A 27551-nucleotide genomic window follows, 5' to 3' on the forward strand; every position below is an offset into this window, starting at 1 on the left:
CTTCAGTGCTGACACTGACGTCAAGGTGAGGACAAACCAGCTGCTCCTGGAGGGTACAGTTGAGTGGAACCTGCTTATATTGGAGATGTGGGGACCTCAGATGGGGAATTGGGGAGCAGAGGCAAAGAGATGGGCTGAGAAAGAGCAATTTGGGCAAAGGGCCAGTCTGTGGGGGCGAGGAGGGGAGGGCGAGGTGGGGATGGCTTGCGGGCTACCTTTTGGCACCACCACCAGGCTAAGGGGTATCTTCTTGGATTTTAAGCATGAAGAGACAGTGCATGTGGAGGCATGTGATTTCATCAGTGTTGCAGAAGATTTTTCAGGTTTGTCTACTCTTTCAATCCTTCTCCCTCCTTTCTTTGCTTTTTTCCACTGAGAATGAAACCGCACTTCTCCTTGGATGGGACTCAAACCCAGACACACCTCTGGTTGGAACTTGAGCCCAAGGGATGAGACCGGAACCCACTGTCTTTTAAATTAAAACTGCTCACCTAATCTGAAATTGCAGAACTTGTCTCAGGACTTAATGAAGCACAAGTTCTTTGATTCTGGTGCAGAAAGAATTCAGGGAGAGGCGAAGTGATGTATTAGTATAGGACACTCGTGAGAGATACAAGAAAGGGAGTACTGAGAACTTAGTACTGAGCCTGAGAACTTAGCAGGCTCCAGTTTTATAATCAAAGGAAAATGTGGAGGGAGAGAAGATCACCTTCTTCCTCATTCTTTGAGTTTTTCAACTTTAACTCCTCCTACATGTTGGGTGGGGGAGCTTCTAATCCTATATGGCTCTGTCATGATGCTATGGAAATGAACAAAAAGGCAGTAATGTATACTAAAATATGATAAATCATCTCAGATTTCAGTATAATTTCATATTTTCCTTATATTTTTATTTTCAGTGCATGCAGAGAAGAATGTCCTAGGGATTGTTAACTTATTGACCTCACTGGGCAGAATGTGGGTCTCATTCCACGATTGCTTTGAGGCATGTCTCATGCTTCTACTGCATGGTTTTGTTGCTAAGCAAGTCTGCTTTCTTGAGTGATCATTAACTTATGTGGGGGGTGCTGTCTCCCATACTTTTTTCTCTACTTATAATCCCTTAGTAGGATTAACTATTTAATCACCTACATTGTCCCTTCATTCTGTTACTATCAAGAATACCTACTGGAAACCAATCTTGTTGGAGGTTGCAGGAATTACAGTGAGACCCAGACCCACCTTCTAGGAGCTCGTCTCTGGCTGGAGAGACCATTAGATTAAGAAACACCCTTCAGTGTGGTCTAATGGGCACACATAAGTTGCCTGGGAGCACAGAGGAGGACCCCCAAACTCACCCTGGCTTCTCAGAGCTAGAGTCACTTGAGCTGAGTCTTAAAGAGTAAGTCATTATTCCAGGCAAAGAAAGGAACAGAAAATACATGTGATGTGGGGAATGGGCATTGCAGCTGTTGGGACTCTGAGGTATGTGTTTCTATGTTGGGAGAAAGGAGGGTAGAGATGAGCCTAGAAATACAGAGCATGACCAGATGGAAAAGGCCTTGAGTGTCCTACAAAGGACTCTACCCTTATCTTAAAGCCCAGGTAAAGGTCACACAAGGCTTCCCTGGTGGCTCAGTGGTAAAGAATCCACCTGCCAATGCAGGAGATGTGGGTTCGATCCCTGGGTTGGGAAGATCCCCTGAAGGAGGGCATGGAAGCCCACTCTGTCATTCTTGCCTGGAGAATCCCATGGACAGAGGAGTCCGGTGGGCTACAGTCCAAGGGGTCACAAAGAGTCAGACACGACTGAAGCTACTGAGCAAAGCACAGAACCCGAAGGTCACGCATAGACCTTTTCTCTTTTGCCTCTCGCCAGCTTCCAAGCTGTGTGTCTCAAAATGATTAGCTAAGATTAGAGCTGTTTGTCCCCCTGAAACTAGCTAGACACTGACAAGCATTACCTGTTCAGCTAAATGATACTTCCTCTGGTTGCAAACACAAGCTAAGTATAAGTCACCCCGGCAATAGCTCACAGTTAACGACTTCTAACATCGTACTTGTAACTCCTCCCTGTAAAAGTCTAAGGCAAACCACTGAGACATTCTGATCTTTGCATCTGGGGGGCTTCTTATCTTATTGAAATATACTGAGTAAGTTAATCTCCTCAAATGTCCAGTTTCTGCCTTTGACACTATGATATCCTCGCTTTTTCCAGCTTCCTGGAGGGCAGAGTGACGCAGTATGGCTTTGCTGAATATTACTATACCCGCCATTTCTAGAGGACTCTACTATCTCAGTTGTGTCCCACTCTTTGCGACCTCATGGGGATAATCCATGAAATTCTCTAGGCCAGAATACCAGAGTGGGTATCCTTTCCCTTCTCCAGGGGATCTTCCCAACCCAGGAATCAAACCCAAGTCTCCAGCATTGCAGGCAGATTCTTTACCAGCTTCCCTGGTGGCTTAGAGGTTAAAGCATCTCCCTGAAATGCAGAAGACCCGGCTTCAATCCCTGAGTTTGGGAGATCCCCTGAAGAAGGAAATGGCAACCCACTCCAGTACTCTTGCCTGGAGAATCCCATGGAGGGAGGAGCCTGGTAGGCCACAGTTCATGGGGTCGCAAAGAGTCGTACACTGAGCGACTTCACTTTCACTTTCTACTATCTTTGTATACTTTCCCATGTATGATCTAATTTAATTGACATTGTTGTCCTGGAAGACAGGCAGAAATCAATGTCACCATTTAGAGACGAGGAGATTAAGATTCACAGAAACGACATGGTATGTGTGGGTCACACAACCTGTAAGTGCCAAAATTCTGCACTGGAAAATGGGATCTTTTTCTCTACCCCGCGGTGCTCCTTCATCAAGTTAACAACTTTTAAAAAAATATTTGTTTATTTGGCGGTGCTGGGTCTTAGTTGTGGCACTTGGGATCTTTAATCTTTGTTATGCCTTGTGAGATCTAGTTACCTGAGCAGGGATCAAACCTGAGTCCCTTGTATTGGGAGCTCAGAGTCTTAGCCACTGGACCACCAGGGAAGTTCCTAACAACTTTCAAAATCAATACTAATACCCCTTCAAAAAAAGAGCCTGCTCTCTACTTTTCTTTCCATTTTGAAAGCTCAGGCCCCATTTGCAGACAACATTGAGCAGGAAATAACACAGTATCAGGATGATGCATCAGGATAATTTCCTTGGGTTTCAGGGCAGGGTTCCTGGGATTCAGGATTCACATTCACCAGTCATCTTGAGCTTGTCCTTCCTGAAAAGGACTCTGGTTCAGATAATTGTTGCACATGCGCCCCAAAGGCCACTTTTATATAAACACAGAGCCCAAAGGCCCAGCTCTCACTATTCTTATTAACACTGATCCTTTCAAAGAAAGAAAAGCAGCCTTTGGTTAGCTTCTGCCCCAATTGAGAGAGAGGCCAGTCCAATAAAAAACCGCTTCAGCTGAGGGAGAAATGGTTGTAACAGGACAGCATTCTCTTGATCCTAATTGACTTTTCAATTTCTCTTTTATTTAATAACCTCTTCTTCTGAAATGACTGATGTCACTGTCCTGTATCCAGAGAGTTTCTCAGCAAACGTATCCAAGGCTTGGAGCAAAGGGCAGCTGTCCATCTGTCACAAAGCGTGCTGCCCCTTCCCACAAGAACTTCCTGAGTACCCACGGTGTGCCTCAAGCCTGTCTTGCTGCCAGGGAAAGCCAAGACAAGACCCCTGCCCTTGAGCTCACAGCCCTGGGGAGGAAGCGGGAACTAACACATAGGGGAAAATGCAAGGAAAACCAATGCCTGGGGCTCCAAAGCAATCCAGGGAAAGAGCAGTGAATGGACAGATGAAAATTCCTGCCAACCTGGAGGGAAGACAGAAGTAAACCATAGAGTCAACTAGAAAGCTCTGAGCATCCGGGAGGAGGGTAGGGAAAGGACTATAGTTTTAAATGGGATGCTGGAATCAAAGTCCAAAGGAGGTGAAGGACCAAGCCCTGAAAATCATCTGGAGAAGACAGTCTGGGGAAAGGGAAAGGAGCGGTCAAAGGATCTGACCATGGGCAGGCCTGGAATTTCTGAGAAACAGCAAGGTTAGAGAGTAGGTGTTTTCTTGGCCAGAGGTTGTAAGAGGGGAAGGGTTCTTTTTAAAAAGGACTTACTCGGGGCAGCAGCACAGGGAAGCATCTCTGAACCTCCATTCCAGTTCTCTGTGCAGTGCCAGTGTGGCTAGAAGTGTGGCATTGAGGGAGGAAGTGGGAGGTCACAGAGGTGAGGAGGAAGGACTTATCACCTGGGGGTCTCAGCAGCTGTTTTATTCTTCAGGGGACACCAGTGAAGGGTTAGGTACAGAGGAGAAATGTGATCAGATGTTGATTCTAAAGGGATTACTCTGTTTTAAGAACTGTGGACAAAGGCGTAGAAGCGGGCAGAAGTTAGTGCAACAGAGTTGATAAGTACACGCTTGATGTTTCCAGCTTCCACGGTATCTGTGTACTTTGCATTCCCACCAGCAAAGTATGAGAGTTCACTTGTCAACACTTGGTCCTATCAGTCTTTAACTGTAGCCTTTTGAGTAGGTATATAGTAGTATCTCACCATGATTTTAATTTTTTTTCCTAGATGACTAATGATGTTGAGCATCTTTTCATATGTTTGCAGTAGAGAGCTGATGGTGGTTTGGAGCAGGGCGGTGGTAGCACAGGTGATGAGAAGGGTCTGAGTCTGGATATTAGAAATCTCTAGAGTGGGCATCCCTCCTGAACCCTGTGGGAGAGGGAACCACATCCAAACAAACTGGATCTCTGTCAGAATTGTTGTTCTTATACTCCTCTTCCCCTTCTCCTAAGAGGCTAGAGCACTGATTTTGGCCAGGCATATGGCTATCCAGAATGTACTTGCAGCTAGTAGACGCCATGTGACTAAGTTTTGGTCAATACTATATGAGCAGAGGAGTTGAAGGTAGGTCCCAACACCTTCTTTAAAGGGAAGCTAGCTGGCACATATGCTTCACGTCTTCTTTTTCTTTTTAATACTTATTATTAACTTACCTATTCAGCCACACCAGGTCTTAGTTGTGGCATGTAGGGTCTAGTTCCCTGACCAGGAATCAAACCCAGTCCCCCAGCATTGAAAACTCTGAGTCTTAGCCACTGGACCACCAGGGAAGTCCCTCTTCACTCCTTAACATCTTTCCCTCCAGCCCTTTTCTTTGAACAGAAAAACCATTTCAGGCTCCACCTTCAAGATGGTAGGTACCAGAGCTAGAAGTCCCTGAGCCCCAGGCACCGTGGAGAGCTCTGTCAGTCCTAGACTGCCACCTCCTGATGTCTTGAATGAGAGAAAGAAGGTACATTTCTATTTGGTTTCAGCCATTATTTTGTTTTCCCTGGTGGCTCAGATGGTAAAGAATCTGCCTGCAATGCAGGAGACCCAGGTTCAATCCTGGGGTTGGGAAGATCCCCCTGGAGGAAATGACAGCCTACTCCAGTATTCTTGCCTGGAGAATCCCATGGACAGAGGAGCCTGGCAGGCTATAGTCCATGGGATCACAAAGAGTCAGACACGACTGAATGACTAACACTACTACACTATCATTATTTTGCTGGTGGTAATGTTCTCAATGAACTTAATCTAAACCCATTTGACGGGCAACCAACAGCATTTGCTGTCAAACAGCTTCTTGGAGGAAGGGATACATACAATTATTAATAGCTTCCAGATGAATAGGGCTTAGGGAATCAGAGACCAAAATGGTGAGCACTCTAGTCTGAGGCAGGATAGTGAGCCTGGCTTGAGGGTGAGACAACAGAGGGAGTGAGTGCAGAAGGCTCGGATCACCCCAGGGCTGGTGCTTTTAAGCCCAGAGAATCCACACTGTGTTTAATGGCCCCTGGAGAAAGGTTACCCCCTTCTCCCAGGGCCTCCTCCCACATTTAACTTAAATGTATCATGTTGCAGTTTAAACCCTCTTCCCTGATAGTGAAACAGTTTGGGGTGGACATGTACACACTGCTATATTTAAAATGGATAACCAACAAGGTCCTACTGTATAGCACAGGGAACCCTGCTTAATGTTACGTGGCAGCCTGGATGGGAAGGGAACTTGGAGGAGAATGGATATATGTATATGTATGGCTGAGTCCCTTAGCTATTCACCTGGAACTATCACAACATTGTTAATCAAGCATACAAAATATAAAGTTTTTTAAATTAATTTTTAAAAAATGAGACAATGCAATGAAATAAAATAAAGCCCCTTTCCTTATTCACAGGGAATAATCCTGGCTTCAGCGTTGGAAAGCTGAGCCTCTATGTACCCTTAGATGTGACTAAATGCCACTCCATCTCTCCACACAGCCAGTCAGGCAAGCAGAGCTGAGTCCTAACCTTCCTTGGTCCCAACCATCTGTTTATCTAAATAGGTTAGTTTCATCCCCAAAGACCAACTCTCAGACCAGACAGAGTGAGCTGGCCAGGGCAGGAAGCCCACCTCCTCGCTCAGCATCCGCCCAGGCCTGGCCTCCCAGGCTCTCACTCGTAGAATAGCTCCATCCTTCTCAGAGTCGCCTCCCAGACGCTCACCCTTTTACTCTGCACCAAAGGAGCCAGGCCCAAGCATGAGACCCCTGGCAGCTCAGCCGGGCTGGGTGTGGGGCAGGGCTGCCTGGAGGGGCCCTCTGCCTTCCAGAAGCCACCCTGATGTCAATCATCTGAGATGCAGGACCACATGCCATTGGAACGCCCAGAGCCCAGAGGACATCTTTGATTACTGAGACGCCCAGGCTCCCGAGGCCAGCTGCTAAGGATTTTCTACACCCAGACGTGCAAAACAAAAAAGTGGTCTTATTTTCATGTGAATTCCATCTCGGCACTGTGCCGGTATGGCACTGGGAAGAGAGAGAGAGCTTTTTGGTCAAGGTCACTTGAGGTGCCTTGGATCCTGGCCAAGGCGCCCGAGTGCTCGTTCTGTTCACTGTGGAGACAGTGGGAGGCAGGCTGAGAGGAAAGGAGGAAGGGGAAACAAGCGGCCCTGCCCTCCTCCCTGGCGTCTGTGGGTTCCTGCGATGAACGTAGTTCCTTTCTTTCACCAAGGATGCCTCAAGAAGGCAAATTGGATTTTTTTCTAAAAATCAAATTTTGATTACCCATAAGTCAGCCTAGCCTCCTGTCCAAGCTTCTGGAGAGTATGAGATGAACAACAGTGTTACACAGATGATGTAATTCCTGCTGAAAATGAAGAAACCGGGGCTTCAGTTAGCCTTACAGCCGCATCTCAGAGACTTTAAAGCTTTGGGTTTTGGCTTCTTGTGATATTATCAATAGCCCAGTAACACTTTCATCCCCCATTCTCACACCGACTCTTGCCCAGGGCCCAGCTTGAGAACCATCATCAAGTCCAAGAAATGCCTCTTGGGCCGCAGCTCCTTGAGCAGGTGTTTCAGGCCCTCAGTCGGGATGTCCTAAGGTTCCCCAACCATCTGCAATGCTTCAGGGTGAGTCCTGACCTGGGGCATTCCTTGCTAGAAATCCCAGCCGAGTTCTTCATATGCCCAGTGATGCTGATCATGGGAAATGTAGGTTTATATGCGGTGGAAGGTGAGGGGAGGAACCTGGGTTTCTTGAGAAAGCTAATTTAATGACTAATTAAATCTGAGAAGATGTGGAAAATCCTAGCACTGATTTACAACACTCCTCACAATAGTCCTCACACCTTCAGTCTCCCCAAAGTGTTGTTTTCTTAGGAAGAGGAGCAAAGCAGGCATCTCAAGGTTTCCTCCTTTGGTGAGAGGAACTGGGGGTGCTTGGGTGTCCAGTCTGTCCCTCTTTCTTACTTTGTGACCTTGGGCGCATTACTTAACCTCTTGGAGCCTCATTTCCTTATCTGAAAAATACCACTGTTATGAAAATCAAACAGAAAATTCACACCGAGCATTTCATGTCTCTGACATATAGTAAGCACTCAGGCTAGGGTAGTAGCCATTACTGATTGTTCGTTATACGTGATGTTCTTTGCCTTTTGAATCCCCCGCACCTCCATCTTCTCCTAAGAAGAGGCTGACTTGTGACTCCTGGGTCTGGCCAGGAACTTCCTTAGTGTGGAGACAGCACCTTTCCCACTGACGTGGGGGCTCCTGGATGGCTGGGTGGTGTCCTCTTCTTCCTCTGGGCCACCCATCCCCATTCCTACCACTCCAGGCCCTGTGCCAGTCTCAGCTTGATCATGAAAGATCCTGAAGATGCCACTGTTGGAGAAGAAAGAAAAATTTTCCCTCTACCCATCTGAGTTCTTGGTTGAGATTCTTGAAAGAAAAGACAGATTAACCAGAGAGAAACAAATAGAAGTGTATGAACATGTATACCTCATGCAATGCAGAAGATGACCTACAATGCAGAAGATTGCCTGTAATGCAGAAGACCTGAGTGTGATCCCCGGGTTGGGAAGATGCCCTGGAGAAGGAAATGGCTGCCCGGGAAACCCCATGGATGGAGAAGCCTGGCAGATACAGTCCATGGGGTCACAAAAAGTCGGACATGACTGAGTGACTGAACCACTACCACCACATGATAATTTGTGATGAAGTTTGTCTGTGTGTGTTGTTAACCGCTAGTTTCCTCTCCTCTGATGCTTGATGAAATTCCTTGGGAGGGGATTTGTGACAATTGAGTTCCTTCTGGATGATCTATATTTATGTAGATAAGGGGAGTTCAGAGAAAGCTTCTCCCTGCCTTTTCTGGTTCTCAAGTGCCTACCGTTCACCACAATCATTATAGCAACATCATTTCAGGAACCTCTTGGGAAGCAAAGAATCAATCTGACCCCTTTCACGTTAAGAATGAATTTCCTTTAACAAGATCTGTGGCCTGGGGCACCCTGCAGAAGATGAGAAGATGACCCAGGAGATCCCAGGGAACTCCCTGGAAGGGAACTGGGAGGCTGGGCCACAAACGCAGGCACAACCAGCATGGAGGGGATCAGTTCTGGGTCTTACATGACCCTGAGGCTGCAAACCTCTCCCAGCACCCCAACCCCACTGGCTCTGTATGTTAGTGTGGCCACGCTACACACTTCCATTCATTCATTCATTCAGGCAGGCAGGTTCACTGCACGTGTTCTGTTGCTGCTAGGCTCTGATCTAGCTGTGGGAAACAGCGATGAAAAATAAATACCTGATCTTGTGAGAGATTGTTCATTAGGGGTCCCTGGGTGATCCTCTGTCTTAGCAATAAGCTGTTCTTTCGTCTGGTACAGGGAGGGCACCTCACCTGAAGGTCTTATGAGCTGCTTCAGGAGAGAAGTGTGGGGGAAGGTCAGAGTGAACGTCCTGCTTCTGCCATTTTCTCAGACTCCTTCAGCTTTACATATTTCATATACCAACTTGCTGTATTTGGGGGTAGCCTGTTCTGAACCCTGCCAGTACTTAGGAGAAATTTGAGTACAGAAATCACATAATCTAACTTTTGTTTTACTTAACATTTTAATTTAAAAATTTATATTTCAAAGTACTTCAAAAGTAGAGAAAATAATCAAATGAACTCTCATAGATATTAGTACTTGTTACAGCAGCACCCCACTTCTCTGGACCAAAGCTTGGGCTGCCGTTACAATATACCACAGACTGGGCAGCTCAAATGACAGAGATGTGTTTTCTTACAGTTCTGGAGGCTGCAGGTCCCAGATCCAGGCGCCAGCCAGTTCTGTTTCTGGCGTGAACTCTCTTCCTTGCTTACAGACAGCTGCCTTCTTGCTTAGCCTCACATAGCCTTCCCGTAGTATGTGGCTGAGGGGAGAGCTCTTCTTCCTCTTCTTTTAAACCACCAGTTCTATCAGGCTAGGGCCCCACCCTCATTTAATTACCTCCTAAAGACCCTTTCTCCAAGTGTAGTCCTGTTGGGGGTTAGGGCTTCAGGGTATAAATTTTAGGGAGGCTGTAATTCAGTCTATAGCATAGGGAATCTGGAATAAAATTTTCAGGGGCTGTTGGGGGTGACATGGGTGCCAGGAGCCCAGAAATGCCCCTTCCTGGTTCTCCTCCCACAACACTTCCTTCCCATTCATTAGCTTAGTGTTTGTAGAGTAGATCCCAGGCACTTGGCTTGTTTGCATTGCTCTGCTTGGCTCAGGAATATACACACAGGGACCTAGAAGAAGGAACTTGAGAAATGAGCTGGTCTCATTCTGCAAAATCTGGACTGTGAGAGTCAGGGCTCTGGGAGGCCCCATTCCACCAGCCTTAGTCCCGTATGGGTGTATGCACTTACTAGATCTTTAGGTCAACCCCAAAAGTACTAGAGGCATTCATAGTCACATCATTTGCTACCAGAGATGCTGCCTGTGTTGGGAGAGAAGAGCAAGTGCTGGAGTAACAGCTTTTATTTCCTGAACAAAGAAGTAAGTGACTGAGTCCAGAGAGTGGGAGGGAATTCCAGCTCAGTGATGAAACACTAGGATTTGAGAGACAGGTTTTTAATTCAAAATGTGTCATAGGATTCAATATCAAAGTAAAACCATAGAACTTGGATCTAGGGCCAGGCAAAGAGTTCTTAGACATAATACTAACAGCATGATCCATAAAGGAAAAATTGATAAATTGGACCTCATTAAAATTTAAAAGTTCTCTGTGAAAAATTTGTTTAGCAGAAAAACCTGTTAAAAAGACAAGTTACTCCAAAAAAAAAAAAAAAAAGACAAGTTACAAACAGAAAATATGTCGCATGTCCAACAAAGGGCTAGTATCTAGAATATATTAAAATAAAGAACTCTTGAAATTCAGTTATAAAAAAAGAAAAATATACAATCCAACTAGAAAAAGAGCAATGGGACTTCCCTGGGGGTCCAGTGGGTAAGACTCCCACTGCCAGGGGCACTGGTTCAATCCCTAGTCAGGGAACTAGATCTCACATGCTGCAGTGAAGACTCAGAGCAGCCAAAATGAATAAATAAAAATTTAAAAGAAAATGAGCAAAAGATATAGAGACATTTCACCAAAGAGAGCAGACAGATTGTAAATGAGTACATGAAAAGAAGTTCAACAGTATTAGTTTTTAGGGAAATGCAAACTAAGACCACAATGAAACAGCACTGCTCACCCCTCTGAATGGCTAGAATGAAAAATAGTGACGACACCAAATGCTAGCAAGAAAGAGGCAAAAGCAAAGAACTGATACAACATCGCTGGTGGGAGTGCAAGATGGCACCAGCACTCTGGGAAAACAGTTTGGCCGTTTCTTACAGAATTAAATGTGCAACTACCATTCAAGGCAGTGTTTGTATTTTATTTCAAAGAAATGAAAACTTATATTCATGCTAAAACTTGTACAAACTTTTATAGCGGCTTTATTTGTAGTAGCCAAAAGCAACTCAGATAACCTTTAAGATGTGAATGGTTAAACAAACTGGTATATCCATCAGTTCAGTTCAGTTCAGTCACTCAGTCATGTCTGACTCTTTGTGACCCCGTGTACCACAGCATGCCAGGCCTCCCTGTCCATCACCAACTCCCGGAGTTCACCCAAACTCATATCCATTGGGTCAGTGATGCCATCCAACCATCTTATCCTCTCTCGTCCCCTTCTCTTCCTGCCCTCAATCTTTCCCAGTATCAGGGTCTTTTCAAATGAGTCAGCTTTTCATGTCGGGTGGCTGAACTATTGGAGTTTCAGCTTCAACATCAGTCCTTCCAATGAACACCCAGGACTCATCTCCATGGACTAATATTCTGTGATAAGAGGAAGAGGCTATTAAGATACCCAACAACTTGGACAAATCTCCAGGGAATGATGCTGATTGAAAAACACCAATCCTCAAAAGCTATATACTATAATACTTCAGATGACATTCAAAATGACAAAATGATACAGACAGAGATTATTGGTTACCAGAAGATAAGGGTGTGGATGGGTGTGGGTGTGGCTATTGAAGGGCAACAAGTAAGATATTTGTAGTGATGGATAGAAATATTCTGCATCTTTTAAAAATGTATTTATTTGGCTGCTTTGGTTGTGGCACGGGGACTCTCTCGCTGTGGTGAGCAGGCTAGGTTGCTCGGTGGCATGTGGAATCTTAATTCCCCTGACCAGGAATTGAACCAGCATCCCCTGTATGACACGGTGGATTTTAAACCGCTGGACCACCAGGGAAGTCCCTATTCTGTTTCTTGACTGTATCAGTATCCTGGTTGTGATATTGTACCATAACTTGGTGAGATTTTACCACTGGTGGAGACTGGATAAAGTACACATGGATATCCCATGGGATCACTCCATATTATTTATGACTATGCATAAAACTATTTAAAAATAAGTTTTAAAATTTTGCAAAAAATTATTTTAGAAAAAAAAATTTTTTTTAACTACACCACCTGGCATGTAGGATCTTAGTTCCCTGACTGGAGATCTAACCAGCCCCCGCCCCTCCCCCCCCCACCTCCCCCCACCCCCGAAGTGGAAATGCAGAGTCTTAACCCCTGGACTTCCTGGGACCCTAAAAAATTATTTTTTAGAAAATTACAGCCTCTTCTCTGCATAGGGTCACCAAGGCCACCTAGGAACTGTTCTGAGAAGTTGCTTCATTGACTCCCTTTGTTATGTACATATGAAGCTTCTGGGCCTCTCTGGCACTTTTTTTTTTTTTTTCCTGGCACCCTTGATTGGCTCTTCTCATCTTTTCTATGCAGAGAAATGGGAGATAACTTAAATAAGGTGTTCCAAGGCAGTTTTGGTAGGGAAGGTGGTAGTAACCTAACCCCTATTGTCTGTTGTGACTGTAGACCAAAGTCTACAGACTGAGAACTCCATGGCCTCTGTGAGGTTCACCAGGACCCAGAGAGACTGAGGCTGGAAGACCCTCTGGACTCAGCCACGCCAGTGCAGTGACCCATGCTGGGAACCATGAAGAGATTCGTTACAGGGATTCTATAGTGGAGACAATCTTACCTGGGAGGCCAGGCCTGCTGCCCTGAGGAGGCTGGCAGAAGTGTGGGCCTGAGGCAGTGGACAAGTTTAGTTCTTTGTTGGTCTGGGCAGGCCTGCCTAGGGCAGCAACACCAACTCGCATTTGTAATAACTTGAGATGGAGAAGCCTCTAGAGGAAGATAATGGACTTTCCAGTAATAAGGGCAAGTGAAAGCTGGAAAGACTAATTTGAAAAATCAAAGAGACATAATTGTATTTGCACCTCACACTCATAGAAAAGATCCTGTTTGTTTCAAAATAGGCTGAAATTGGACCTATGAGGGACAGTCTCCATTTAGCACAGTCTTGAGTTCAACATCTCTTGAAATTGCAAAACAATTTTAAACAGTCTCAACATAGAAGCCTCCCTTTTGTCTTCAGGCGTTGCCTCTATCTGTTACTCTTTCTCTCTCTCCATCTTGCTCAGAATTCCAAGTGTTGATTCAGAAGCAGTCAAGGCTCCAAACAGTCTTGGAGTGATCAAAATCTATCATGGACCAGAATCTGGCATGCCTGCCACCCCAAACAGTTACCTTAGGTCTGTGAGTTTGGAGCAGTTAGAGAAGCTCTCATAAATACCAGGTAGCTGTTCTAGATGAAAAAAGCATATAAGATATGTTTGATCTTTAGGAGACAGAAACCCTCTCTGAATGGTAAGAGCATGGTGGTTCCCTGTAAGGTGAAAGCTGTCAATCTCTCAAGCATCATGGGACTAGACTAGAATAAACATACAGCCAGGAACATCCATGGGGCCCAGAACAGGGAAGTTAGGAACCATCAGAGAGGAGGAGTTCCTTTGGCTGGGCTAATAGTAAACTCAGCACAAGAGAGATTAACAGGAGAAAAACATTTAAATTCATGTGCATGCAGGTCTCATGGTCCTGGAACCAATCTACCACCGATACAGATGGATGACTGTATACACACACACACACATACACTTGGATTCCCTGTAATTCCAGCCTCCAGCGTTGCCCACTTCCTCTCACACTGCCTAGTTACTATAGGGCTACCCATGGCCCCCAAGATGCCCACCACTCCCCTCCCACCTCCATTCACCCAGCCCCTGGGCTCTCACCCCATTATCTTTACTCACAGGTCACCCTGCTCATTTGGGGTATATCTAGAGTTTAGGCTGGGTACCGGTAGTCCTTCTCACCAAACACAACTTGTGTGCTCAAGAAACTGCAACACTTTCCTCTTCACTTAATCTCTCAAAAGGAAGGTAATGTCAAGCAAGCAAGTTATTAGGCATTGCTCAGTTTCCATGGAGATCATCCCTCATTGTGTCCCCTCCCCCTACCGTTCCTCCCCCATCATTTTCAGGAAAGCCCACATGGGCTCTCTGTCTTGCCCTGCAGGACCCTGGCATCCTCCAGACTCCTTCCCAGACTTGCCCTCTGCACAGGTGGCTCTACCAAACATTCATGTCCACGCCGGCCCCACGGCCTCCGGGGCAGAGCAGCCAAGTCTCAGCCTTGAAATCAAAGAGATTCTGTAAGGGATATTAACGCGTGCAATAACCACCGTTTCTATTTTCATTAGAACACACTCGCTCAAGAGTGAAGAAGCTGTCCCTGTGGATAGCTTTCCCCGACAAGCACACTGTCTCCATCTTGTTTCTGAGATTAAAACGGCCTTTTTATTGGAAAAGGGGTGATTCCAGGAGAGGCTTTCTGCCTCCAGCACCACTGATATCCAAAAGGTCCCCGTTACCCCACATCTGACCCTCTTAGACTTTGGAAGGAGGAGAGAGCTCAAGGGCTGGCTACCTGCTGGTGAAGTCCCGAGCCATGAGCCTGTATTCTGGGCACCCAGGGCCACTCAACCTCCCTAGATTTTGCTCAGGGCCTGGTAAACAGTAGGCACTCACTAAAGAATGAGTATTTAGATTTATCTGACTTGTGCCCAGTCCATTCCTGCATCATCTTCCCCACTCAGGTCCCTCAGCATCTGCCTTCTAGGTGGTTCCTTCCCAAATAAATGAGTACTCTCTTGTGGAGGGTCTATTATTGATACAAGGAAAGTTGTTCATTATCTTGATTATGAAGATGGCCTGGGGGAGGAAAAAGTTATGCTCAGCCCTCTCAGGGTGCCCTGACAGGGTCTAAAATCTTAGCTGACAGAGGAGAACAGCATACAAATTTATGTAACATATGTTTTAAGTGATATGGAAGCCTTCATAAGGAAATGAAGACCTGAAGAAACAGTTCTAGCTGAGTATTTTTATGCTAGGTTTGCTGAAGAGTAGACAGTCATGGAGGAATATGATCGGTCCCGTATAGTATATGGACTAAGTATAATAACTGGGGAAACTTGGCAGGCCCTATGTGTCAGGATTCTTCTCAGCACCCCTTTGTCCTAGGAGATAATGATGCTCCTTTATTGTAGGACAGGGAGCACACCCCTCACCTGAGGGTTTAAGATCTGTTTCAGGACAGAAGGGTGCTTATGCTGTTTTCTCCAACTCTTTCAGCTTAAAATATCTAATAGTATGCCAAAGTGCCATATTTTAGGATAGTGTGTCCTGTTCTATTTTTTTGTCCTCTCATTAAACTTTGTTTTGATGGGTCACAAAATTGCATGACAAATTTTTTGCCAAGTTGTTTCCATTAAAAAGTTCCAATATTAAAACTAATAACATAAAACTGCCCCCCACACACCCTGAAAAACCGCCCACAAAGGCCTCCCCTTTCCTTCTGAAGGTCTGACGAAGCATTGTTAGCATTAACCAGTCTTTTACTGTTAAACTTGAACAGCAATTGAGGCAAACACTTTTGAGACCTTTCCTCCACCCCTGATCAAACCTGGGATTGACAGTTAGGGAGATAAGACCCATTTAGCCTTCTGAGCTTTCTGGGAAGGCTTGATGAGAGCTTCAGATAGTGATACATAAGACATTTATCAATTTGAACACTTTAAATAGATGTAGATGATTGCATGGCAGTTTTACCTGAGGAAGGCTGTTAATAAAAAGAAAGTTTTTTGTTGCTTTTTTTTTTAAAGAAGTGTTTTTTAGGGGGAATTTCCTGGCGGTCCAGTGGTTAGGATTCCTCGCTTCCAAGGGAACTAAGATCCCACAGGCTGTACAGCATGGTAAAAAAAAAAGTGGGAGTGGTTTGCATTCGTTAGTCCCCCTCAAAGGAGCCAAGCACCTTGATTATACCCATTTAAATATTGTTCCTCAACCTCCATTATAGTTTTCCTACCTTTTGGTATTAAATATTTTCACTTTTATGAATATAGTAAACAGTATACATTTTCTCTTTACATTTTACTTGACATGAAATTTGCCAACTTTATGGAGGAAGTATCATTTTCAAAAAGTTAATGAGTCTCATGCAAATAAAAAAATGAGCTTGTGTCAAACTTTAACTCTTTATGAGGTAACCAGCAAGATAGTAATGCTAGTTTCCAGAGTGTTGGAGAGGGTGAGGTCTCTGTAGTGGCAAAAAAGAGAGTATTTACAGAAGTTTGCTAACTTAGACACAAAACTGACATCCTACATTAGCCCAGCATTACCCTAAAAGGAAAGATAGCAATAATCCCTATTTCCAAGTTTTAGAACATTTTTCCTAACAGAGCTTTGGTCCCCTAAAGGTTATCTATTTCTTTTTTATTTATTTAAAAATTTTGTTGGTCCACCTCCAAACTTTGGAACTGCTGGCTCTGGATAATCTTTTTTTTTTTTTTTAAACATAAGTGGTAATTCAAGAAAAATTGTTTACAAGAGGCATTTTCCACTCATTCAATATGAAAATAACTATAATACAACCCTTGAAAACAATGTACCTTCTCATAACTTTGATAACCTTCTTCTTGGGATAAAGAGAGAGTAATGAGAAAATAAGTTCTGCTTTTAACAGCTGAGTGTTTTCAAGAAGCAACTTTCTAATCTTCATCTTGAATTGAGAGCTCCAAACCCAGTTTATCCTTCTCAGGCAGCTCTTACTGGCTTGGACTATTGCTCCGGAATTGTGTGGGAAGGGATTTACTGGCAATATCCTAGAGGAATGGGATCCCAGAGGCTGGGAATGGGGTATGACTTGGGGAGTTAGAGGGGAAAAGGGTACAGAAAGGAAGGTGGGATTTGCAATGTTGTAATTTTGCAGAAAGAAAGAAAGTGAAGTTGCTCAGTCATGTCTGACTCTTTGCAACCCTATGGACTGTAGCCTACCAGGCTTCTCCATCCATGGGATTTTTCCAGGCAAGTGTACTAGAGTGGGTTGCCATTTCCTTCTCCAGGGGATCTTCCCGACCCAGGGATCAAACCCCAGGTCTCCCCCATTGCAGGCAGATGCTTTAACCAGGGAAGCCCTAATTCTGCAGAAGTCCAAGCTAAAAGTTCAAGACTGTTTTACTGAGGTCCTTAAGAGGGCAGAAGAAAATTTTTTTACTGAACCTTAGAAGCATGGAGCTTTCAAAGCAGTCAATTAGGCTTATGGAATTTAAAAGTAAAGTGTTTCATGTAAGGCTCTTGTCCTTCTTAGATAACCAAAACTAGGGAGTAAGAAGTCTTAGCAGCCCTTCCTTTGCCTTCAAGACTTTATGTGTCCAAGTGGGTGGTGCTAATGATGTAGTCTCCTGGATCAATGTTTTATCCCTCCTGGAGGGCACATGTGCAGGTATCTGGATCCTTCTGAAGATACGGCTTCTATCCATAAGAGCGGTTCGTGGTAGAAGTTCAGACACTACGTCAGGCCAGTGGTGCTGTTATTACTGAATAGGACAGTGAATAGCCTACCATTATTTCTACACCGTCTAATATGGCAGCCACTCACCACGTACTGAGCACTTGAAATACGGCTAGTCCAAAATCAGTTGTGTTCTGTGTAAAATACACGTCAAACTTGAAAGACTCAGTGAGGGGGGAAAAAAGCATGTGAAATATCTCCATAATATTTTTTTATATTGATGACACGTTGAAATATTTCAGATACATTGAGTTTAAAATGTTATTAAAAATACATTCCCATGCTTCCTTTTACTTTTTAAAAAGTGTTCACCAGAAAAGTTTAAAACCTACCTGTGGCTTCTATCACATTTCTACTGGACAGAGCTGACCTACACTCTGCCTTCCCACCCAATTCCAGAGAGAGAGCAGCTCCCAGCTGTCATCCCTCCCACCTCTCTTGACAGGAGTTTGCTTTTAAATTGCAGCTCCTTTCTTCTGGTGCTCATTCATGGGATAGATGGCTCTTGTCCCCAGGTAGTAGTTACTCTATTCCTGGTCCCTGGAAGAAATGATGCAGGAGCACCGTACAGGACTGGGGACTCAGGAGACTTGCAGTTTGGTCCCAGGGTGGCTGCTGATGGGTAGCAGAGTATGCCACCCCGAAATATGCTGCTTTGGCATAAAGATTGTTTGAACTCATGGCATTTAAGGAGAACCAGATACCAGAAAAGCTCTGCCCTCCCGCATTTGCCTAAAAGCAGGACGTGAAGTTGTAGAGATGTGCCCCTCCCAACTCTACTCAGAAGAACAGGAGTTAGCCGTGGGGGATAACTCTAGACCTTTTATCATCCCAGAGGTGGCACCAGAGGAACTGACAGAATAAACTTTACTAACAAGTCCTTGTCTTCTATTAGTTCCCTTATATATCTACCTTCCTCAAATTTTCTTGCCTAGACACTCAAAAAGTCTTCTTCCTCTGTCTGTCACGTCTCTATAAATTTATTATTCCTTGGTTATGATGCAACATAAGCCCAGTTCTAATCACGCTTTGAGTTACTCATCATTGTGGTTTCTCTCAAGTGATGCGTTAATAAACTGCTCATTTCCTCTTGTGAATCTATCTTTTGTCAGTCTAATTTGCAAGACCACAAACAATGAACCTAAGATGGGTAGAAGAAAAAGAGAATATTTCCTCCCTGACATCACTGACTTCCTGTGGGACCAGGGCAAATCCCTCAACCCCTCAGGGCCCTCCCTTCCACACTTCCTGAATGATACAGCCTGAGTGAGGTCAACATGAAGGCCCCTTCCAGCTCTGTTTTCTTGAGGATGTAAGAAGAGAAAGGGGCTTTTATTGCATTGTTATTGTTCGGTGCATGTGCATGCTCCGTCATTCAGTGGGGTCCAACTCTCTGCGACCCTGTGGACTGTAGCCCACCAGGCACCTCTGTCCATGGGATTGTCCTAGCAAGAATACTGGAGTGGGTAGGCATTTCCTCCTCCAGGTGATCTTCCCAGCCCAGGGATCGAACCCTTGTTTCCTGTGTCTCCTGCACTGGCAGGTGGATTCTTTACTACTGAGCCACCAGGTTTGGTGACCTTGTAGCTTTTGTTTAGAACAGCAACCATAGCAGGTGCCCCGGACCTGACCTTCTCACCCTGGTCCATAATCGTGATTCTTCTACCCCTGCTCCATTTCATCTGAGAAAGTAGTTGCTGCCACCTTGTTTTTGTCCATATCATTCCTTTTCTGTCTATCAGTGTTAATGCACCCAGCTTCTGTTTAGTGCCTAATATGTGCCAGGCACGGGGATACAAAGATAAGGACACTTAGGTCTGCTTGAGCACTCATCTATCCATAGGTATGACCACTGACAGACAACTGTAATCCAAGGTGGGCAATTTAGTGAGTGATCTGTGCTTGGGTAATACTGCAGAGAGACAAAAGATGGGCTTGGGACAGGAAGATTTCCTGGAAGAAGAACCATCTATGTTGTGTCTTGTGGAGTAGGTGGGCATCAGCCAGCTAAAGAGATGTGGGAAAAGGAAGGCATTCCAGGGGGTGGCAACTGCGTGAGCAAAACACAGGGAAACAAGGCTCATCTTGGTGTGGGACAGGATTATAAATCATTTAGTCATTAGACCTTTAAAATTCAGTAGTGAGAGAGGAAGCAGGAAAGGCAGGCAGGAGACTCCACCCCAGGGCAGCATCAAGAACTCCTTAAGGTATTAGGTCCCTTTCGTGGTTCGTTTTCCTGCCTTCCTCCCTTCCATTTTCCTGGCTTAGTAAAAATTCTCATTCCTGTTTGCAGCCTCTTTTGGACTCCAGCTTCTGTCCTCTTGCTGAATATCACTCCCACACCTTCATGTCATCGGGGTGATCCACCTGTAGGTTCCTGCATGCTGAAAGCCTCCACGGTGAGCCAGGAAATGAGTTCTGAGTATCTGGGAACAGTCCCCTACTTTGAGATTGGGAGCAGGAACATCCATTCTGTGTCAGTGGCTTCCTTTGTTCCTTGTTGCTTCCTCTGGACTTGTAGGTTGTTGCAGCAAATCCCAGCTGCTCTGTAGTGAAATGATCAAAATAATTAGAATTTTTACAGGAATTACAAAATTCCTGTAAACATATGTGCCTTTAGAAGATTGGTTAGTGTGAAGATGTTTTTGACTGCCTTTTGTAGCCCATTTTCTTCCCCAGCAGGACTCAGGTATAATTTTAGATAAAAGTAGAAAGGAAATTATGATGCCATAGTCATCATCTAGTTTTAGTAATATACCCACTTCAGAGAATCTCAGTCTCTCTGAAGCACTCCCTGGGTACAAAGAGCAAAGTCACTGAATTCTGGAGTGTTTGGGCAGGATCCTAACAGGATCTGGCAGGTGAGTTTCTCAGGCCTGGCATATGTTCCACGGCTTTGAAAAGTGGAGCTGTGGACAGATCTGCTGCTGTTGAAAGTGTAAGACATATGGGGTACAACTAGCATGATCACTTAGACATTATTAGTCCAGGATCATTCCATTTTCTGTAGCAACTCCCTTCTGCCTCCTCTTACCTGAGAAACTGTTGTGGCCACTGCCTAGGCCTCGATATGTCCAGAAACCATAAGACCATCAAAATTCCCAGAAACAGACTGGTGTTTTTCCCCTCTGGTGGTTTCCGGTAGCAGCAAAGGAAAGGACCCAACAGCCATTCTCAATGCCCATTCATGGACCTACAGTTTTCTTGTTATATTATCATTATTATTTCTTTTGCTCAGGAGAAAGGAAAGGGGCCTATTACAGACAATTGGCCCTCTGTATTTGTGGATTCCACATTCACAGATTCAACCAACTGAAACAAAAAAAATTCGAGGAAAAATAATTTCAGAAATTTCTAAAAAGCAAAACTCAAATTTGCTGCATGCCAGCAACTAGTCACATAACACTTGTATTAGCTATTATAAGTAATCAAGAGATGATTTGTTTAAAGTATAAGGGAGGACCTGGGTTAAGTCCTGTAGGAGAGGAAAACAACTGTTTCTCTATCCTCCTAGGTTCTGTAGCTAGAGCCCTGGAAATCAAACTGACAAAAGAAAATTTAACAAGAGAAAAACAGAGTTGATTAATACATGCAGTATGCATATTCATGGGAGAAACTCAATGATGACTAATTCAAAGGAATGATCAGAACTTTGAGCTTGGGAATTCCCTGGTGATCCAGTGATTAGGGCTCAGCACATTCACTGCAGGGCCCAGGATAAGATCCTGCAAGCCAAGAAGGGCAGCCAAAAAAAAGAAAAAAGAACTTGGAGCTTATATATCATCTTTTTTTAAGGATTCATTTGTTTATTTTTGTCTGTCCTGGGTCATCGTTGCTGGGCACAGGCTTTCTCTAGTTGTGGCAAGTGAGGGCTACTCTTTATTGCAGTGCCCGGGGTTCTCATTTCAGTGGCTTCTCTTGTTGTGGAACTTGGGCTCCAGGGCCCTTGAGCTCCATGGTTATGATGCACAGGCTGAGTTGCTCCATGACATGGGGGATCTTCCTGGACCAGAGAGCAAACCCGTGTCCCCTGCACTGGCTGGAAGATTCTTAACCACTGGACCACAAGAGAAGCTCCTTATATAGCATCTTAATAAAGAACAATAAATTTGCAGAGAAGGGATTAGACAAAAGAAAAGGAGTTTAGGCTTTTCAGGGTGGCAAACTGTGGGAAGGTAAATATATGGGAGGAAGCTAATAGCAGATGATGGTAAGGTTTACTAAGGTTTGTTTCATAGATTCCTCTTAATGCCATCCCTGTCCTGCTAAGAGTCTAGAGTTGTCTCTGGTGAGTCCAAGAGTTATCTTTCTCTTTCCTGGCATTGAGGAAGGAGACACCTTTACAAACGAAAATTAATATCTTGCTCTCAGCCAGGTGGGAAAGGGCAAATGGCTTTTTTTTTTTTTTTTTCATTTGCTGTTTTGTAATTGTCTTCAGCACAAAGTGATCCTTATGTGAAAGTGGTGTCTTTTCGATGGCATATTCCAGTCCCCTTCATTGCTAACTCCATCAGCTGAGTGACTTTCATCAGTTTACCCAGCTTCTCAAAGCCTCAGAGAGGCTTACTAAATAGGTTCAATAAGAGTATGTTCTGTATATTATCATATGTGAAATAGACTGCCAGTCCAGGTTGGATGCATGAGACAGGGTGCTCAGGGCTGGTGCACTGGGATGACCCTGAGGGATGGGATGGGGAGGGAGGTGGGAGGGGGGTTCAGGATGGGGGACACATGTGCACCCATGGCTGATTCATGTGAAGGTATGGCAAAAACCAGCACAATGTTGTAAAGTAATTAGCCTCCAATTAAAATAAAATTTAAAAAAAAAGAGTATGTTCTTCTTCACAGAGCTGTGATGAGGATTAAATGAAATATTGCACATAAATCTTTTTTTTTTAATATGCAAGTATTTGTTTTAATTACTCCTAATTGAAGGTTCCTATTTTTGGAGAATAGCAAGGCATTTTATTATTCACTTTTTCCATTCTTTTTTTTTTTTTTTTTTTTTTACTGAAGTATAGTTGACTTACAATGTTGTGCTGATTACAGGTGTACACCAGAGTATTCAGCTATATATATATGTATGTATTTCAGATTCTTTTCCACTATAGGCTATCACAAGAATACTCTTTCCATTCTTTAAACGTTTCCGCTGGTTTGGCAAATCCGCCTTCTTTTTTTTTCCCCACACTGTGCCACTTGCAGGATCTTAGTTCCTTGACCAGGGATTGAATTTGGGCCCTCAGCAGCGAAAGCACAGAGTCCTAACCACTGAACCATCAGGGAATTCCCAGCAAATTCACATTATCCTCATGACTGTATTTCAGAGTAATTCCAGGTATGCTGGTGGATTCATCATCAATCCACTGTGTATCTTTCTGTAATATTGAAGAGTAGCACTCTGCAACTTGCATAAACAGGGCAAAGGTTGAGGGGTCTCTGGTCAGCTTCTTCCAAGTGGCTGGAGCCTTGCATTAGGCAGGCTGAAGTCTAAATATATGTCCAATCTCATGGGTTAAAGTCTTACAGGATTGTAACAGCAAAGCATCACTCCAGGAGGGTAATAGTTATCAAAAACCAAAAAGCCCCTTGCAAAGTATTTTCTGCAGCTTCTTCACTTTGCCTTCATAGAGATATAAAATCACTGCCATACCTGGCAAAGCTTGCCCATACCAGCTGTCAAAGAGGCCTGTCCAAAGACAAATGCTAAGAGTCTTTTGAATAAAGATTGATCACTGTTACTCTCACAACACAGAAGGCATCTTCAGGTTCCTTCTCTTTTAAGAACTTCAGGATGTGTCCTGCATGAATTGTGGGTTTTATGTGTTCTCATTGCACTAAAGGAACACTCTTGTACAGAGATAAGAACTAGTTCTAGGAGTTTTACTGTATAGCCATAGCAAAATGCTTCAAAGTAGCCCTTGAGTCATTTAATAAACTCTTCACTGATAATTCTGGTGTTTCCCAAGAGATCCATTGCACTGTGTAACCATACTGCATTTCTCAGAAGAAGGTGTCTTTCTCTAAGGATTTCTGAAAAAGTGTTCAAAGTCTTGGGGAGCCCCAAGGTGGGAGGTGATCCAATCTGATGCAAATGCAAAGTAATGGGTCCAAAAAGACCATTGTCTGTCTGGAAGTCTTCCATCAAATGCTGTTTTGTCTCATACTGTGACACACGCACTGGGTGCTTTGAGTTGAGAGCTGTTTTTAGTGTCTGTTCAGACTGCTGCGCTGCTTGCCTCTTTGGGGATGAAGATTCCCGTTGAAGTTTTCACCTTTCTAGGACAGGCATGTCTGGGCCTGACTAAGAAAATACTTTCTGGGCTGTCTTCACCCAACAATAGTTTGTTATTCTGAGAGGAAGAATGACGCTGAAGTTAAAAATGTGGATTTTGGAGCCACATTGCCTGGTTTTGAATCTCGTCTCTGTCACTGTGTGACCTTGGACAGATTACTTAACCTCTCTGGTCCTCAGTTTCTTCATCTATAAATTAGAAAATATATTTCATAGGGTGCTGAGTTTTTCAAAATTTTTCGATGTTTATTTTATTTTAATTATTTGGCTGCTGTGGGTTTTGTGGCACACAGGATCTTCCATCTTCATTGCGGCATGAAAAAAATCTTTAGCTGTGGCATGTGGGATCTAGTTCCCCCAACCAGGGATTTAACCCAGGCTCCCTGCGTTGGGAGTGCAGAGCCTTCGCCACTGGACCACCAAGGAAGTTCCAGTGCTGAGTTAATTTTTTTAAATGAATGTATGTACAGCACTTCAAATGAAACCTGGAGCACAGGAAGGTTTATGTGTCAGCCGGTCACATCATCGGGGACCCAGGGAAGGGCCCTCGGCATAAGCCCTCAGCAGTGGCAGGCAGACCATTTCTTTCTGGCCGAGACCAGTAGATGGGACAAAGCCCCCTGTTATGAGTCAGGATTCCTAAGTGTGTTCCCACCAGACCTGCAGGCTGTGACCTTGAGCCGTGGTCCTTTTCTCCTTGGTCCTATTTCCCCTTCTGTAAATTGTGGGGGCTGGACATGGCGGGGGGTCTCAGAGGTGGGGTCCTCATAGTGAATGACTGGGACAGAAGCAGAGACATGAACAAAAATGACAAAGCAGAAATCCAGGATGACCTTTTAGGGCACCCGAAGGTGGACCAGTGAGCAGGAATCCTGCTGGCCTGGGGGGCACAGTGGCATGCTCAGGTGAGGGACCTAATTTCTGCTTGGGTTGGAAGAGATGAGAAACCCCGTCCTATCCCTCCACCTCCCACCCGAACTCCCTGGCAGCACGCAGCAGTGTGGCACTGACAACTCCTTTTCCTGACTCTGACAGTCTAGTTAACTCAGAAGTGTAAAGTGTTCATGCTGAGAAAAGCCTGGAAAGTTTCAGTAAATGCTTCCCAGGGGTTTATCTGTGTCAGGGACGGGAATTGAGGGAGAAAATGAACTGCCTTCTCCTCCTGCAAGTGATGCTGGCAGGAGCAGGACACGATGCCTGAGAGGCCCCTGCATCGCTCCTAGGGAGGTTGCTTAAGGGAGAGACTCAGGGAAGAGCTGACTGAGCGCCGCACATCGGGCTGTGGCCCCTGGGACGAGGGGCTCCTGAGACCTCATTTCCATGCTGACTTGGAGGATGCAGGAGATAAGAGGCAGGTCTCGGCTGCCTCTGAAGAGGTTAACCTGCCAGTTGCACCAGGAAGAGGCAAAGATTAAAGGTGAGGGAGAGCCTTCTTTGCTGGTGACCCCCTTGGGGAAGGGTCTTTGGCCGGGTCTTCCTAGGAGCCACCCTGTGGAATGAAATCCAGGTCATTACTTTCACACACGCCAAGGACAGGGCCAGGCGCTGGGAATAAAGCCCAAACTAAAATGCAGTTCCTTGAGAACTTTCTTGCAGTCCAGTGGTTAAGACATCCAACAAGAGTGACCGAACAAAAACAGGAGCGCTGGAACCAGGGTAAAACTTTCTCCAGAAAGTACCCCCGGCTTCCTCTACTAGCAAAGATGAGCATTGTAATTGCAACAATAGGGATTAAAGGGTCTGATCCATTATCAAGAGCAGATCGTGGAAGGTGGATTTAGCTCTGGGAGGCAATAAATTGGTAACTTGCACAGCAGTCCAGAACTTTAAAACAGCTATTATGAATATATTCAAGGATGGAAAGGAAGAGACAAACGCAATGAACAAACAAATGGATAATCTTAGCAGAGAAATGGAAACTATAAAAAAGAACCAAGTAGAATTAGACATCAAGATGGGGAATAGTTAACTGGTTTTTTTTACAAAGGATCCAAAGAAATTCAATAGGGAAACAAAACTTTTGCAACAAACTGTACTGAAAAAACTGGGTAAAACATATGGGATTGTTTATGATCCTAAACAGAAAAGGTTAAGAAACAAAGCTTCTAGAAGACAGCATTGAAGAAAATCTTCATGAACTTGAGCTAAGCAAATATTTCTTAGACTGGACTCAGAAAGCAGGAGCCATAAAGACTGAGAAATTGGACTCATCAAAATGTCAAACATCAAAAGACACCATTAAGAAAATGAACAGGCAAATCATGGGCTAGGATATGTCTAGATCCCACTCTATATTTGTAACTCATATTCTGCAAAGAGTTTGTATTACATATTATATAAAAATTCACACATCAAAAGAAAAAACAAAAACAAAAACAAATTTCACACATCAATTTCAAAACACCATTAAATGCATATACCAATTAAAAAGCACAATAAAAAAAATAGTGAAAAGACTTGGACACTTCACAAAGAAAGATATACAAATGGCCAATAAGCACACGAAAAGGTATATTGCATCATTAGTCATTAAAGAAATGCAAATCGAAACCAAATGACAGATACCATTTCACAGTCACTAGAATGACTAAAACTTAAAAGTAGTGATTGTTACAAAGACATTAAAACAATTAAAATTCTCATAACTGCTCATGGGAAGGTAAAATGGTAAAACCATTTTGGTAAACAGTTTGGAAGTTTCTTTTAAAATTAAACATATACCTACTCTATTATCTAACATTTCTACTCCTAGAGATTTACTCAAGATAAATGAAACTTATTATCCAGACTTATGTCCAGTTGTTCATGGCCACCTTATTCCTACTAGCTGAAATCTGGAAACAACCAGCTACCCACCAACAGGTAAATAGATTTACAACATTGTAGTATATCCATAAAATGGAATACTACTCAGCATTAAAGAGGAACAAAATGTTAATTCAAGGAACAATATGGATAAGTGTCAGAAACATTATGCTAAGTAAAAGAAGTTAGAGACAAAAGAGTACAGTTAGCATGATTCCATTCCTATGAAATTCCAGAAGAGGCAAAACTAAGCCAGATGATTGAAATCAAATGGGTGATTACCTGGAAGAGGTGGTCATAGGTTGACCACAAAGGGGCAGGGAATAACTTTCTAGGTTGATGGGAAATTTCTATACCTTGATTGAGGTGGTGATGGCATGGGATTATGCATTTGACAAAACTCAATGAACTATATATCTTATCTTTTATATTTAATTATTTGGTTGCACCAGGTCTTAGTTGCAGCACGTGGAATCTTTGATCTTCCTTGTGGCATGCAAGTGCTTTAGTTGTGGCATACAGAAACTTTAGTTGCAACATGTAGGAATCTAGTTCCCTGACCAGGGATCAAACCCAGGCCCCCTCCGTTGGGAGTCTTAGCCACTGGACCAACCAGGGAGATCCCTCAATGAGCTATATACTTAAAATGTCCACTTTATTTGTAAATTATACTTGAATAAATTTAGTTTTATAAAGGGATTTATTGAGCATGTACTAGATGCCTGGTTTGTGAACTGTGAAGAGAGAATGAACATAAAATAAGTTTTATAGAAAGAGATGAACAAAGAGGAAGTAGTCAAAGATATACAAGAGAAGGAATAACAAA

At 44.0% G+C, this 27551-nt stretch overlaps 1 pseudogene; it reads right to left on the reverse strand.

The window, feature by feature from the left end:
- Positions 1-22730: 22730 nt before the first annotated feature.
- On the reverse strand, positions 22731-24229 carry LOC110146948 (archaemetzincin-2-like; annotated as a pseudogene).
- Between the last annotated feature and the right edge of the window lie 3322 nt (positions 24230-27551).

The sequence above is a fragment of the Odocoileus virginianus genome, chromosome 2 (assembly GCF_023699985.2).
Source record: "Odocoileus virginianus isolate 20LAN1187 ecotype Illinois chromosome 2, Ovbor_1.2, whole genome shotgun sequence".
NCBI lineage: Eukaryota > Metazoa > Chordata > Mammalia > Artiodactyla > Cervidae > Odocoileus > Odocoileus virginianus.